Source organism: Bombina bombina, chromosome 6 (assembly GCF_027579735.1).
Source record: "Bombina bombina isolate aBomBom1 chromosome 6, aBomBom1.pri, whole genome shotgun sequence".
Taxonomy (NCBI): Eukaryota; Metazoa; Chordata; class Amphibia; order Anura; family Bombinatoridae; genus Bombina; species Bombina bombina.
In genome coordinates this window covers 529,791,884-529,805,303 of record NC_069504.1, presented here as the reverse complement: position 1 = coordinate 529,805,303, position 13,420 = coordinate 529,791,884, and the positions used below count along the sequence as shown (strand labels likewise).

General features: G+C 39.0%; 1 protein-coding gene across 1 annotated transcript in view; it reads right to left on the bottom strand.

Moving 5' to 3' along the window:
* Nucleotides 1-13,420, bottom strand: part of ATP8B4 (ATPase phospholipid transporting 8B4 (putative)) — a 932,005-nt gene that overhangs the window by 230,701 nt on the left and 687,884 nt on the right. The window lies entirely within an intron of this gene.

The following is a 13,420-nucleotide window of genomic DNA, read 5'->3' as shown; positions in this document are numbered from 1 at the left end:
CAACTCTGGAACTCCCCAACTGAGGGTTATCTGAGAGAACTCTTCCTGATAAAGAGTCCACTCCCCGGGATGAAAAGTCTGTCTGCTCAGGAAGTTTGTCTCCCAGTTGTCCACTCTTGGAATGTGGATGGCAGATAGAAGGCAATTGTGAGCTTCCGCCCACTGCAGAATGCAAGTCACCTCCTTCATGGCTAAGGAACTCCGAGTTCCTCCCTGTTGGTTGATGTAAGCCACTGAGGTGATTTTGTCCGACTGGAATCTGATAAAACTGACCAAAGACAGTTGAAGCCACGCTGTCAATGCATTGAAGATTGCTCTTAACTCCAAGATGTTTATGGGAAGAGAGGACTCTGAGCCTTCAGAGAACCCCAAACAACTCCCCAGCCTGACAGGCTGGCATTCGTAGTCTCAATCTCCTAAAAAGGCCTCAGGAAGCAAGTGCCCTGAGACAGATGTTCCTGAGACATCCACCACGAGAGAGAGTCTCTTGTTAGGGGGTCCAGATTTATCCTCTGTGACAAATCTGAATGGTCTCCTTTCCAATGACGGAGCATGCAAAGCTGCAGTGGTCTTAGATGGAACCGAGAAAAAGGGATGATGTCCATGGATGCTACCATCAGACCAATCACCTCCATGCATTGAGCTACAGATGGGCGAAAGGCAGACTGGAGGGAAAGGCAGGAATCAAGAAGTTTGGATTTTCTGACCTCCGTCAGTAAAATCTTCAGACATGGAATCTATTATTGTCCCTACGAAACACACAGTTGTAGATGGAATTAGAGAACTCTTTTCCAAATTCACCTTCCACCCGTGGAAACGTAGAAAAGACAACCGCATCTCTGTATGAGATTGAGCTAGTCAAAAAGATGATGGCTGAACCAAGATGTCGTCTAGAAATTAAGTGCCACAGCAATTCCCTGGGATCTGATCACTGCCAATAGTGCCCCCAGAACCTTTGTGAATATTCTGGTAGCCGTGGCCAGACCAAATAGAAGCACAACAAACTGGAAATGTTGTTCCAGAAAAGCAAACCTCAAAAACTGGTGATGTTCCCTGTGAATGTGAAAATGAAGGTATACGTCCTTCAGGTCTATAGTCGTCATAAACTGACCTTTCTGTACCAAAGGAAGAATAGAACGAATAGTTTCCATCTTGAAGGACGGGACCATGAGGAATTTGTTGAGGCACTTGAGATCTAGGATTGGACGAAAAGTTCCCTCCATTTTGGGGAACACAAAGAGATTTGAATAGAATCCTAGACCTTGTACTCTTAGAGGGACTGGTACAATAACTCCCAGGGAGGATAGGCCCTTTACGCAATTTAAGAAGGCCTCCTTCTTTACCTGGTTTGAGGATAGTTGTGACAGGAGAAATCTGCCCTTTGGAGGGCAAGACTTGAATCCCATTCTGTAACCCTGGGATACTATGTCCACAGCCCATGGATCTGGGACATCATGTATCCAGGCTTGACGAAATAGAGAAAGCCTGCCCCCCACCTGATCCAAACTTGAATCGGGGGTGGAACCTTCATGCTGATTTAGAGTAAGTGGAAGGCTTCTTGTTCTGCTTTCCCTTATTCCAGGGCTGATTGGATTTTCAAGAGGACCTGGACTGGTCTGGTTTGTAAGAGGAAGACTTCTGTGCCTTAGAGTTGCAAAATGAACGAAAATTAGAAGTCTAACGACCCCTAGGTCTATTCTTCTTGTCTTGAGGCAACAAAGAACCCTTTCCACCCGTAATCTCTGAAATGATTTCCACCAGACCTGGTCCAAACAGAGTCTTACCCTTATAGGGTAAAGCCAAAAGAAACATCAGCCGACCAGGACTTTAACCACAGAGCCCTGCGTGCTAGTACAGTGAAGTTAGACATCATAGCTCCCAGTCTAATTATCTGCATATTGGCATCACAGATAAAGGTATTGGCTAGTTTGAGTGTTTGGATTCTATCTTGGATCTCCTCTACCATAGTTTCCTCTGTAATAAGATCAGCCAGGGTATTGCACCAATAAAGATGCTGCTCCCGCAACCGTGGCAATACTCGCTGCAGGTTGCCACTGTAATCCTTACATCTTTTTTAAGTAGAAATAGCTCCTTTTACTTTAGGCACAGTGCGCCAAGAGTCGCGAGAGTCAGCAACAGGAAACATTTTTTTTTATTATTTTATTTATTGAGAAAAGGTTGCAAACAATAATAGATAACAAGCTCCTTGTGTACAATTACAATTCTAAAAATACATATATAATTGCTTAGGATCACCTTTTCCATTTTTGTAAGGAAAATTTTTTTTAAAAAACAGGGGAAGGAGAAAAAGGAACCCCTGGTTTATCCCATTCCTGAGCTATAATTTCAGACATCTTCCTTGGAACAGGAAAAACCTCTTCAGAAGATGGAGAATCATAAACTCTATCCAATTTAGAAGACTATGTGGGGTTGACAGCAACCAAAAGTTCAGAGTCATCTAAAGTAGCTAGAACCTCCTTCAGTAATAACCAGAGGTGTTCCAGTTTAAATCTAAAATCTACCTCTTCAGATTCTGAAGATTTTTCTACCAAAGTGTCAGAGTCTGAGATTTCACCTTCAGAAGCTACTGAAGTATGCTCCTAATCAGACAAATGAGAAAGGTTGACCAGCGCAGAATTAGAGGGTTCAGAGGCCTTACTAGCAGACAAATGTTTAGATTTCCTCTTACGCTTACCCAGGGTAGGGAAAGCAGACAAAGCCGCCGATACAGCAGAAGTTATCTGCGCGGCAAAATCCCCTGGCAAATATACACCCACAGGAGGTTGAGAGGAGACACAAGGCACTTATGCGAAACTGATAAGGCTTGGGACATTTGAGGAGAAAGCTGAGGCATATCCAGAACAGCTATATCCTGAGAGACATTAGGATCACAAGGGGTTAACTTATCCTCATATTTTAAGGTCTAAGCTAAACAACTGGAACAAAATTGCATAGGCAGAACAATTGGGACTTCTAAGCTAAGCAAACATTCATCCATATTAATTGAAGAATCTTTTTCAGATTCCATTGCAAAAAATGATTTCCTCAAAAATTTAAAGTATAGATATAAATTAATAAATTAACTGGAAAAAAACTTTGTAAATATAATATCCAAAAAATGGCACTTTAACCAGAAAGTGCCTAAGGCTCCTACCGTACCGGAGTTGAATAACCAACTAACAAGGAAACTCTCTAGATTAGGTGACTTATGCACAAGATCAGATCAGCAATTCGATCGTAAGAAATGAAAGCTGCAGCAGTCCAAGCTCAATAACACACACACACAGAAGAGTGGAGAGTCACGTGAGCGGGCTGAGTGAAAAATGAAACTGCACCACAAGTCTGTTAAAATAGGCGCGTAATTCAAAATGGCTCATAGTACAAAAACATAACCGAGCCGTAACAGCCTCATAATTGTCTGGACTCCATAAAAGAAATGTGCCCCTTGCCATATGCTTTGTCCTTTTCAAATAAAAGTTTAGATGACTAAAAAAAACTTTCCACACAGTTTGATTAAGTTCTAAGCACACAGCTTATATTAACCCCTTAGACTCTCTTGCCAGTGTTAAGCATACTCTGTGCTTGCAAATTCTGCCCCCCCAAAAAGTATCTAAGACCACTTAGATAATCTATTTCCCAAATTTGATCCACTAGAAGTTTTACCTCTAAAGTGCTATCCTTCAGAACCTAGAAGGAAAATGCACTTACCTGTGGATCCAGCTGCAGGGCAGGTAATAGCTACATAGGTGTGAACGGTACTCCGCTCCCCTGTCAGGAACCTGTAGTAAAAGAAAAAACAGAGTAACTAACTCTGGCTTTCTACAAAGAGGTAGCAAAATGTTAGAAGTAAAACAAAGACTTCCTCGCCGCCTTCTAATTGCTAAAAGCCACCACTACTTTTACTCAAAAGATTGACTTGGACACATCTAGACCCCAATCCTTGCTTGCAGGGAAAATACCCATAAAAGAATTGACAGAGACAAAGAGAATGACTGGGGATTATGGGTAAGGGAAGTTACACTTAACAGCTTTGCTGGGATGCTCTTTGCCTCCTCCTGCTAGCCAGGAGTTGAATATCCCACTAGTAATTGGAATGACGTTGTGGACTCTATATGTCTTTGGAAAGAAATATATTTGATGTAGAAAACTCACAAACGGCACACGCTATGTCCGGTGCGCAATACATAGGCTAATCTAAAATAAAAGAGTGTGCAATAAAACTGACTTGCACTGTCACATAAAGAAGCTGATTTGTGAAAAAAACAGCCGACACAAGCAGATTCTGCTCACTACAAGGCAACATGCAGTAGACATACCAAGTACCAAAAACTTGGCGTGCACATACAAAGCCGAAGTACTTTATGGGGCCGAATTATCAAGCTCCGAAAGGAGCTTGATGCCCCTGTACAGCAGTTATGAAGCAGCGGTCTAAAGACCGCTGCTCTATAACTTGTCTGCCTGCTCTGAGGCTGCGGACATCATTCCGCACGATCCTAATATGATCGGGATGATTGACACCCCCTGAATCTGCAGGGGGTGGCATTGCACAAGCAGTTCACAAGAACTGCTTTTGCAATGATAAATGATGACAGTGTATGCTGTCTGCATTTATCGATGTGCGGCGGACATGATACGCTACATCGTATCATGTCCGCTCGCACTTTCATAAATCGTCCCGTAAATATGACAGCTCACTACACTAGCCGATGCACAAACAAAAAAAGGTAAGCTAATGTGGCGGCTACATGACAAAAGTGCAAACAAAAGTAAAATGCAGAAAAAATATAATGCAAAGAGTATACCACAATACAAGTTTCCCTAAGCATACATCAGACTATTGTGTCATGTATAAAATAGTGAAAGAAAATGGTGGTGAATATCTACCTGCTAATAGCCTGTGGGCTATGTGAGTACATGAAATGGAAGCACTTCCTTCAAATGCACCCAGTAAATATAGGAAAGTATGGCACTGCAGGATGGGTAAAATTAAAAAGCTTACTTGATTTATTCACAGTAAAAAAGACGTCACCAGCTAACAACTGATAGCATTTCCCAATAAACGTCTTACGTGTTTTGCACCCCCTAGTGGTGCTTAATCATAGACATAATAGCCCTAAGGCACAGGTTTCATTTATATCAAAAGGGAATTAACCCTTTACATACTTTCTTAAAAACAAAGCACAGTAAAATTACTATGGTGGATTGAGATGGTAAATTTTCATTTCTTTTCACTACAACTAATACAAAACTATTAAACTTAAATTAATAATGAGAAATAGAAGGGACATATCATTGTATCTACGATTTACAAATGACTTAAGAATAAAACTAGTCCAAAAGTATATTAATGTTCTCTTAAATAGTCCCATATAATAGAATATCATTCATTTTTAAAAAAAGGGTTGTATATAGACAGAAAAAAATATATACCACCTGATTAGCACAAACTAGTTAACTCTTTCCTAAAGAGAGAAAACCATGTAGATAAAGGACAATTTAGGATATGTCCCTTGGAGATGGGGGAGAGGGATATTGTAATAAGAGGAATTACTTTAAAAGGGTTTCAAAAGAAGAAGGCATGAAAACTTATTATTTTAGAATCCAATATAACTCTTTTCTTTCCAATATTTTATTTGTATTGCCTCCTCTAGGTAGCAACTTTGCAACATCTATTACCTATATGCTCATTTGAGCTATGTTTGGGAAATGTACACTGTTGAGCTACGGCAGATTCTTTATTGTAATATTTCACATCCTGAACAAGTTCACTATGGGGCCTATCTATCAAGCTCCGTATGGAGCTTAACGCCCCGTGTTTCTGGCGAGCCTGCAGGCTCGCCAGAAACACAAGTTATGGAGCAGCGGTCACAAAGACCGCTGCTCCATAACCCTGTCCGCCTGCTCTGAGCAGGCGGACAGGAATCGCCACAATGGGTTGATTGACACCCCCTTCTGGCGATCGGTTGGCCGCGAGTCTGCAGGGGTCGGCGTTGCACCAGCAGCTCACAAGACATTGGTTAAATTGGATTTTTCTCACTTCTCGTGAGGTTTTACCAACATATTGACAATTACATAAATTGCAAGTCAGTAGATACACTACAAAACTAGTACCACAGTTGGCCTGAAAGTTTATAGAAAAAAAACTTTTTTAATCGAGTTGGAAGAAAAATTCTTGCCTATGTTAACCCCTTAGTGACCACAGCACTTTTCCATTTTCTGACCGTTTGGGACCAAGGCTATTTTTACATTTCTGCCGTGTTTGTGTTTAGCTGTAATTTTCCTCTTACTCATTTACTGTACTCACACATATTATATACCGTTTTTCTCGCCATTAAATGGACTTTCTAAAGGTACAGTTATTTTCATCATATCTTATAATTTACTATAAAAAATGATAAAATATGATGAAAAAATAACCTTTTTCTAACTTTGACCCCCAAAATCTATTACACATCTACAACTACAAAAAAAAACCATGCTAAATAGTTTCTAAATTTTGTCCTGAGTTTAGAAATACCCAATGTATACATGTTCTTTGCTTTTTTTTGCAAGTTATAGGGCAATAAATACAAGTAGCACTTTGCTATTTCCAAACCAATTGTTTTCAGAATTAGCGCTAGTTACATTGGAACTCTGATATCTGTCAGGAATCCCTGAATATCCCTTGAGATATATATATATTTTTTTTAGTAGACAACCCAAAGTATTGATCTAGGCCCATTTTAGTATATTTCATGCCACCATTTCACCGACAAATGCGATCAAATAAAAAAAATCGTTCACTTTTTCACAATTTTAGGTTTCTCACTGAAATTATTTACAAACAGTTAGTGGAATCATGGCACAAATGGTTGTAAATGCTTCTCTGGGATCCCCTTTGATCAGAAATATCAGACATATATGGCTTTAGCATTGCTTTTTGGTAATTAGAAGGCTGCTAAATGCCGCTACGCACCACACTTGTATTATGCCCAGCAGTGAAGGGGCTAATTAGGGAGCTTGTATTGTTAATTTTAGCTTTAGTGTAGTGTAGCTGTAGTAGACAACCCAAAGTATTGATCTATGCCCATTTTGGAATATTTCATGCCACCATTTCACCGCCAAATGCGATCAAATAAAAAAAATCGTTCACCCCCCTCAAACAGCTCTGTTCCCTCCCCCAACTCACAATTGTCACCGCCATCTTAAGTACTGGCATAAAGTCTGCCAATACTAAAATACAAGGGATTTTTAAAATGTTTTTTTTTATATATATATATATTTTTTGGGTACTGGCAGCTGTCTGCCAGTACCTAGTTTGCTCATAATTAATTGCCCAGTTTTTTTCAAAACCCAATTTTCTGTAGTGTAGCTGTCCCACTCCCTCTCAGATCACTTTATAAAAATGTATTCCCTCTATCTCCCACCCTCTAACACCAATCTCCCTCCCTCCGGACTCAATGAAGCGTGCGCACACACGCGCGCACGCTCCCGATCATTGCGCCCTCTGCAGGGACAGGAACCCGGAAGTTCCTCCATCGATGGGCCGTCCACCCGCCTCCCAGCAGCAGCTCCCACCCACCAAAGATCGGCACCATCGATGGCCGATGCAGAGAGGGCCACAGAGTGGCTCTCTCTGCACTGGATGCTTAAAAAGGGAATTGCAGGATGCCTCAATATCAAGGCATCCCTGCAATACCCTGAGAGCTGCTGGAAGCGATCGCAATCGCTTCCAGCACTCTATTAGACCAAGGACGTATTAGCTATGTCCATTGTCACTAACTGAAAATTACTGTATTACTGCATTCATCTTTCATCTTACTGAATTCTGTAAAAGCTTTATGATTTAAATGTTGATCTGCAACATTCCATGTGCTATGCAAGCTGCCATTTTTTTTTAAAGTACATTCCACAACACTGTGTCACATGATGCACACGGCACCGGCAGCTATTACTAAATAATAGTAAGCGTGAGTTTGCTTTTTTTCCTCCCCCTGTGCCTCGCTCTCTCCACCTCTCCTCCCCCTTACACTTCCTTCCCTGCTCGTTCTATTTATAAGCATAACAGTGCCTGAAGCCATTCTTGTCAGACACTGCAAGGCTCACTATGATTTAGTAATAGCTGGTGCCATGTGCATCATGTGACAGTGTTGTGGAACGCACGTTACAAGAGGGCAGCTTGCATAGTACATGCAATGCTGCAGATCAACATTTAAATTGTAATGCTTTTATCTACAACAGAATGCAGGAAGATAAAGACTTCATACAGCATTACAGTCATTTTTTTTTTTTGGATAATCAGAAAAAGTTAGTTTAAAACATTTACAGCAGGTGTTATGGTTCCCTTTAAGGAGTTAATATTGCTGCAAGTATTACAACTCCTACTTGTACACTTAAAATTACCTTTCTTAAAAAGCCAATAAGTTCTATTACCTTCATTTTGGGTTACCAAGCTTGGAGATATTTTCTGAGCCAATGTAAATGGCTTTTTTGAAACAAATTTACACTTTCCTATTACTGGTTTTAAAGCTTCATCACTATGTAGAATATACAGGTGTTAAAGAATGTTTACAATCAATTCATATTGTTCCGTGTATTCAGTGGAGAAGACAATTGTTTCATGGCTGAATGTGGTTTTTTTCTTCTTTTGTTTCCCTATTTTTATAATAATGTTTAACATATTTTATACATGTTTCTAGTTGTTTGGCATTGTAACCTCTTTTTTCTAATCTAGTTTTTAATTCAAGGGATTGTTGTTCATACACATTATCAGATTTTGTTTTTCTCCCTAGTCTTATAAATTGGCTTTTAGGTATACTCTGTATCCAATGTTTTGGATGATGGTATGTGGCATGTAGTATAGTATTGCTTGCTGTGGGCTTCCTATATGTTTTAGATCGAATATCTTTTATTTTCCCCTTCCAAAATTAGATCTAAGTAATTAACTAAGCTTCTGTCATATGTACCAGTAAATTGCAATCTAAATGGATTATTTTTAAGGTATTTTTCCAAAGGTACAGTTACTATAAACAAAAGGTCATCAATATAACAAATATATAATAGTGTAGCCCCCCCTTTGGCATCCAGCTTGGGAAGCACACAACTATTGGAGGAAGCCGGATCATCATTGATATGCTAAATACTGAAGGGTATGGAGGAATATGTGAACGTGCACAGAATACTGTAATTTCGGCTTTTTCTGCTCGTTGGGTTAGTGCGAGAGAGTGAAAACAATTTATTTTTAACTCATAATACAAGCGCAACCCAAGAATCGCAAAAAGCTTACTTCTAGCGCAATTAATGCTTGAGCAGGAGCGTTAATTAGCACTCCATTTGAAATCTGGCCCTTAAAATACTCCAGCTGGTAAAATGGATCACTTGAAGTATGCTATACCTTTAAACATTCCTTCCCAGCTTATACAAACCTTTTTCACTTTCCATAACTCTCACTCCTTCCCATTTGATCATAACCTGCAACTCCCAGACTGCCCCCTTACACTTCTTTAATATTTAAATAGACTTATGGGTCAATAAATAACCATTATGTATAGGGCTCAACTTAAGAAACTGCGAATGCAGCTTTGTATCGCCTTTAGTTAAAGGAGCAGCGGCTTAATGACCTTAACCTACTACGCAAACCCTAAAGTGGTGCCTCTCAATCCCCCCAGACAATTGCAATCCACTAACCGCAATGCCAGGCGTACAGGGGCAGAGATGCCGACCTTTGTCCGTCTAGCCTTTAGTAAATTAATTAATGTAAGGTAATCTAGTTTATTTTTTTTAATTAACAAACTGAACATCTGGTAATATGCGCACTTGTCAACAACTGGTTGAAAGAAAGGTAAAAAATTAGTTGTAGTAAATAGATCATATTCAGTCCAAATTGTTGTGTTTTTTCACCCCCCCCATGCTATCATGCTCTATACAGTTTATAAACAAACCCCTAAAAAAGGCAGAAGTGGGGAAAGAAAAGTAGAGGTTTAACCCACAATGTGCAGCAATACATTTGTAAAGCCGTTAGAAATAATTCTGCAATATACTTCTGTAGAAAAGTGCTTCCTTGAAAAGCTATCACATCTTGATGTATGGCTTGCCCCTGACACAAGATAAGATGCCTCTATGCTAATTCTTCTGTCACAAATCCTTGTTGTGTGCACGAGTGGGAAACCAACCATTATTTTGACTGTGGGAAGTCAAGTGCAGAAATGATTACAAAATGTGATACCATTTATAAAAAAGCTTTTTTTGAAAACATGAGTACAATGTAAAATTGCCTCTAATTAGAAACACATTATTCTGCAGTTTAAATTCTATCGTTGTCTGTTTAATATCTGATTGCATAACAGCATTAGACACTAGTGGTTTTGCTTCAGACCAGTGAAAACATTATCTAAACTGTAACCATGGAGCACAAGCAGAGACAATATAGGACAACAAAAAACAAAAAACCCTCTAGGAAAATAGCAATTGGGATTCAATAGAACGCATTTGTAAAACGAATATCTTAAGGAAAGAACTTGCCACAACACTCAAAAACCTTTATACCCGTCGCACTTCACATCTGCCAGTTGTGTGTGATTCTCCTTTATGATCAAAGGAGCTGCAGTTATCTCATTATCGTTCACCTGTCTGCGCATTAAAGGAGCTTCACTATGAAGGATTCAAAACATTACACAACAAATTAAAACAGGAAAAACATCCTTAATGAAACAGGCCCCACTAACATGCATAAAAGAAAAGATCAAAAGAAGAAAAAGAAAATGACAACCTTGTGAGCTGTGAAATAGTGACACACTACTGCGAGATGATATACGTCACTGGGCAACTGTTATATATTCTACATGTTTAAAGTTAGTGAAGGTGAAAACTCATGACCATGCACCTGGAAAGGCCACAGTCAGCTTGTTTTATCCAGAGATGCTAACTTTGCATAACAAAAGAAGCATGCAAATATTCACATTTACATTAAAGGGACACTAAAGTAAAAATGAATGATTCAGATAGAGCATCTCATTATTAAAAACGTTTCAATTATGTATTTGTTGATTATGCAATTCTACTGTACTTAATGGTCCTTTAAAAGGACATTCTGGTCAAAACTTAAATCTTTGAACTAGATTTTCTCAGTGCACCAGCATTTTAAATAATGCAGCTGTTCAGAGTGCCAGTGGGGCTTGTATCATGTCAGCAATTAACAAACCGTGTCATTACAAGATGGTACAAGCACCTTAGGCTCTCTGAGCAAGAGCTGTGTTTAAATTGCTGGTGCACTGTGAATACTTAAATACACTTTTGAAACAACTAAAGATTTTATTAGAATCATTATTGCTAATACGTGCACAGTGCCCTCCACTAATATTGGCACCCTTGGTAAATATGAGCAAAGAAGGCTGTGAAAAAATTGTCTCTATTGTTTAACCTTTTGTTAAAAAAATAAATAAAAATACTCTGCTCTCATGGATATCAAACACTGGTTTACCCCCCAAAAAACAATCTTTGTTAAATATATTTTTGGACCAATTATTGGCACAGTTTTAGTCAATACTTTGTGCTACCTCCCTTTGCCAAGATAACAGCTCTGAGTCTTCATCTATAATGCCTGATGAGGTTGGAGAATACATGGCAAGGGATCTGAGACCATTCCTCCAAACAGAATCTATCCAGATCCTTAAAATTTCAAGGCCGATGCAGGTGGACTCTCCTCTTCAGTTAACCCCACAGATTTTGGAGTTCAAGTCAGGGGACTGGGATGGCCATGGCAGGACCTTGATTTTGTGGTCAGTAAACCATTTTGGTGTTGATTTTGATGTATATTTTGGATCATTGTTCTGCTGGAAGATCCAACCACGGCCAATTTTAAGCTTTCTGGCAGAGGCAATTAGGAGTTAATTTAATATTGATATTTGACAGAGTCCATGATGCCCTGTATCCTAACAAAATGTCCAGGTCCTCTGGCAGAAAAACAGCCTCAAAACATTAAAGAGCCACCACCCTATTTAACCGTGGGCATGAGGTACTTTTACATACGACTACCTCTCTATGTGCTCCAAACCTACCTCTGGTGTTTATTGCCAAAAAGCTCTAATTTGGTTTCATCTGACCATAGAACCTGATCACATTTGAAGTTACAGTAGTGTCTGACAAACTGAGGATGTTTAAGTTTGTTTTTGGATGAGAGTAGAGGCTTTTTTCTTGAAACCCTTCTAAACAACTTGTGGTGATGTAGGTGACGTCGGATTGTAGTTTTGGAGACTTTCTGACCCCAAGATGCAACTAACTTGTGCAATTCTCCAGCTGTGATCCTTGGAGATATTTTGACCAATCGAACCATCCTCTTCACAGTGCGTTGAGACAATATAGACATGCGTTCTCTTTCAGGTTGATTCATAACATTTACAGTTGACTGGAACTTCTTAATTATTGCGCTGATGGTGGAAATGGGCATTTTGAATGCTTTTGCTATTTTCTTATAGCCACGTCCCATTTTGTGAACCCCAACAACCTTTTGCCGCACATAACAGCTATATGCCTTGGTCTTACCCATTGTGATGAATGAAAGGAAATTTGGCCTATGTGTTACCTCATATTTATACCCCTGTGAAACAGGAAGTCATGGTTAAATAATTTCCTGTTCCTAGTAACCCAGGTGTACTAAAAAATTTAAAATATCAATAGGAAAATACTTCAAATATATTTTTCTTATATTAATTTATAGGGATGCCAATGATTGTGCCAAACATTTAACATTTTTTTGTTGGATAAACCTGTGTTGTGTTTGCAATTGTTTGATATCCATGAGAGCAGAGTATTTTTGTGCATTTTTTGGACAAAAGATCAAAAGGTTAATCAATAAAGACAAATTTTCACAGCCTTCTTTGCTCATGTTTACCAAGGGTGCCAATATTAGTGGAGGGCACTGTATATTACAAAAATGCTTCTATTCAATACTAAAATGCATCCATGTGAATTCCAATTCAGTTAATTTAACTACTTAGCTAAAGGTTCTTGTTTCATGCACGAAATTTCATATACTGGATTTTAATGGTAGGAATGACTAATATACAGAGAATATAGGTGAGGCAATGCTTTGCAAATGTTGAACATGATTTAGCCTCATAGTAACCTTGTGAGCATCTATGATCCTAGCTCAATATGTATGCTAGGGATCATTTCCGAACACTATCCTTCTTGCTCATTAGTAATAATACAACTAAGCCAAACTTTCAAAGTGTTCTGGAGTTACTGTTAGTGTAAAATAATATAGCCAATTAACTATAAAATTTGGTTAAAAATAGCTGGACTGTGATAAAAAGAAATAAAGTGTGTTTTTGTTGGAATGCGTGTGAGGGAATCCTATGCTGGAAAAAAAAATCCTCTTTTTTTTCCCCCTCCAATTTTCATAAGCCGAGAAAAGATGATGATCTACTGACAGTCAAAAAAT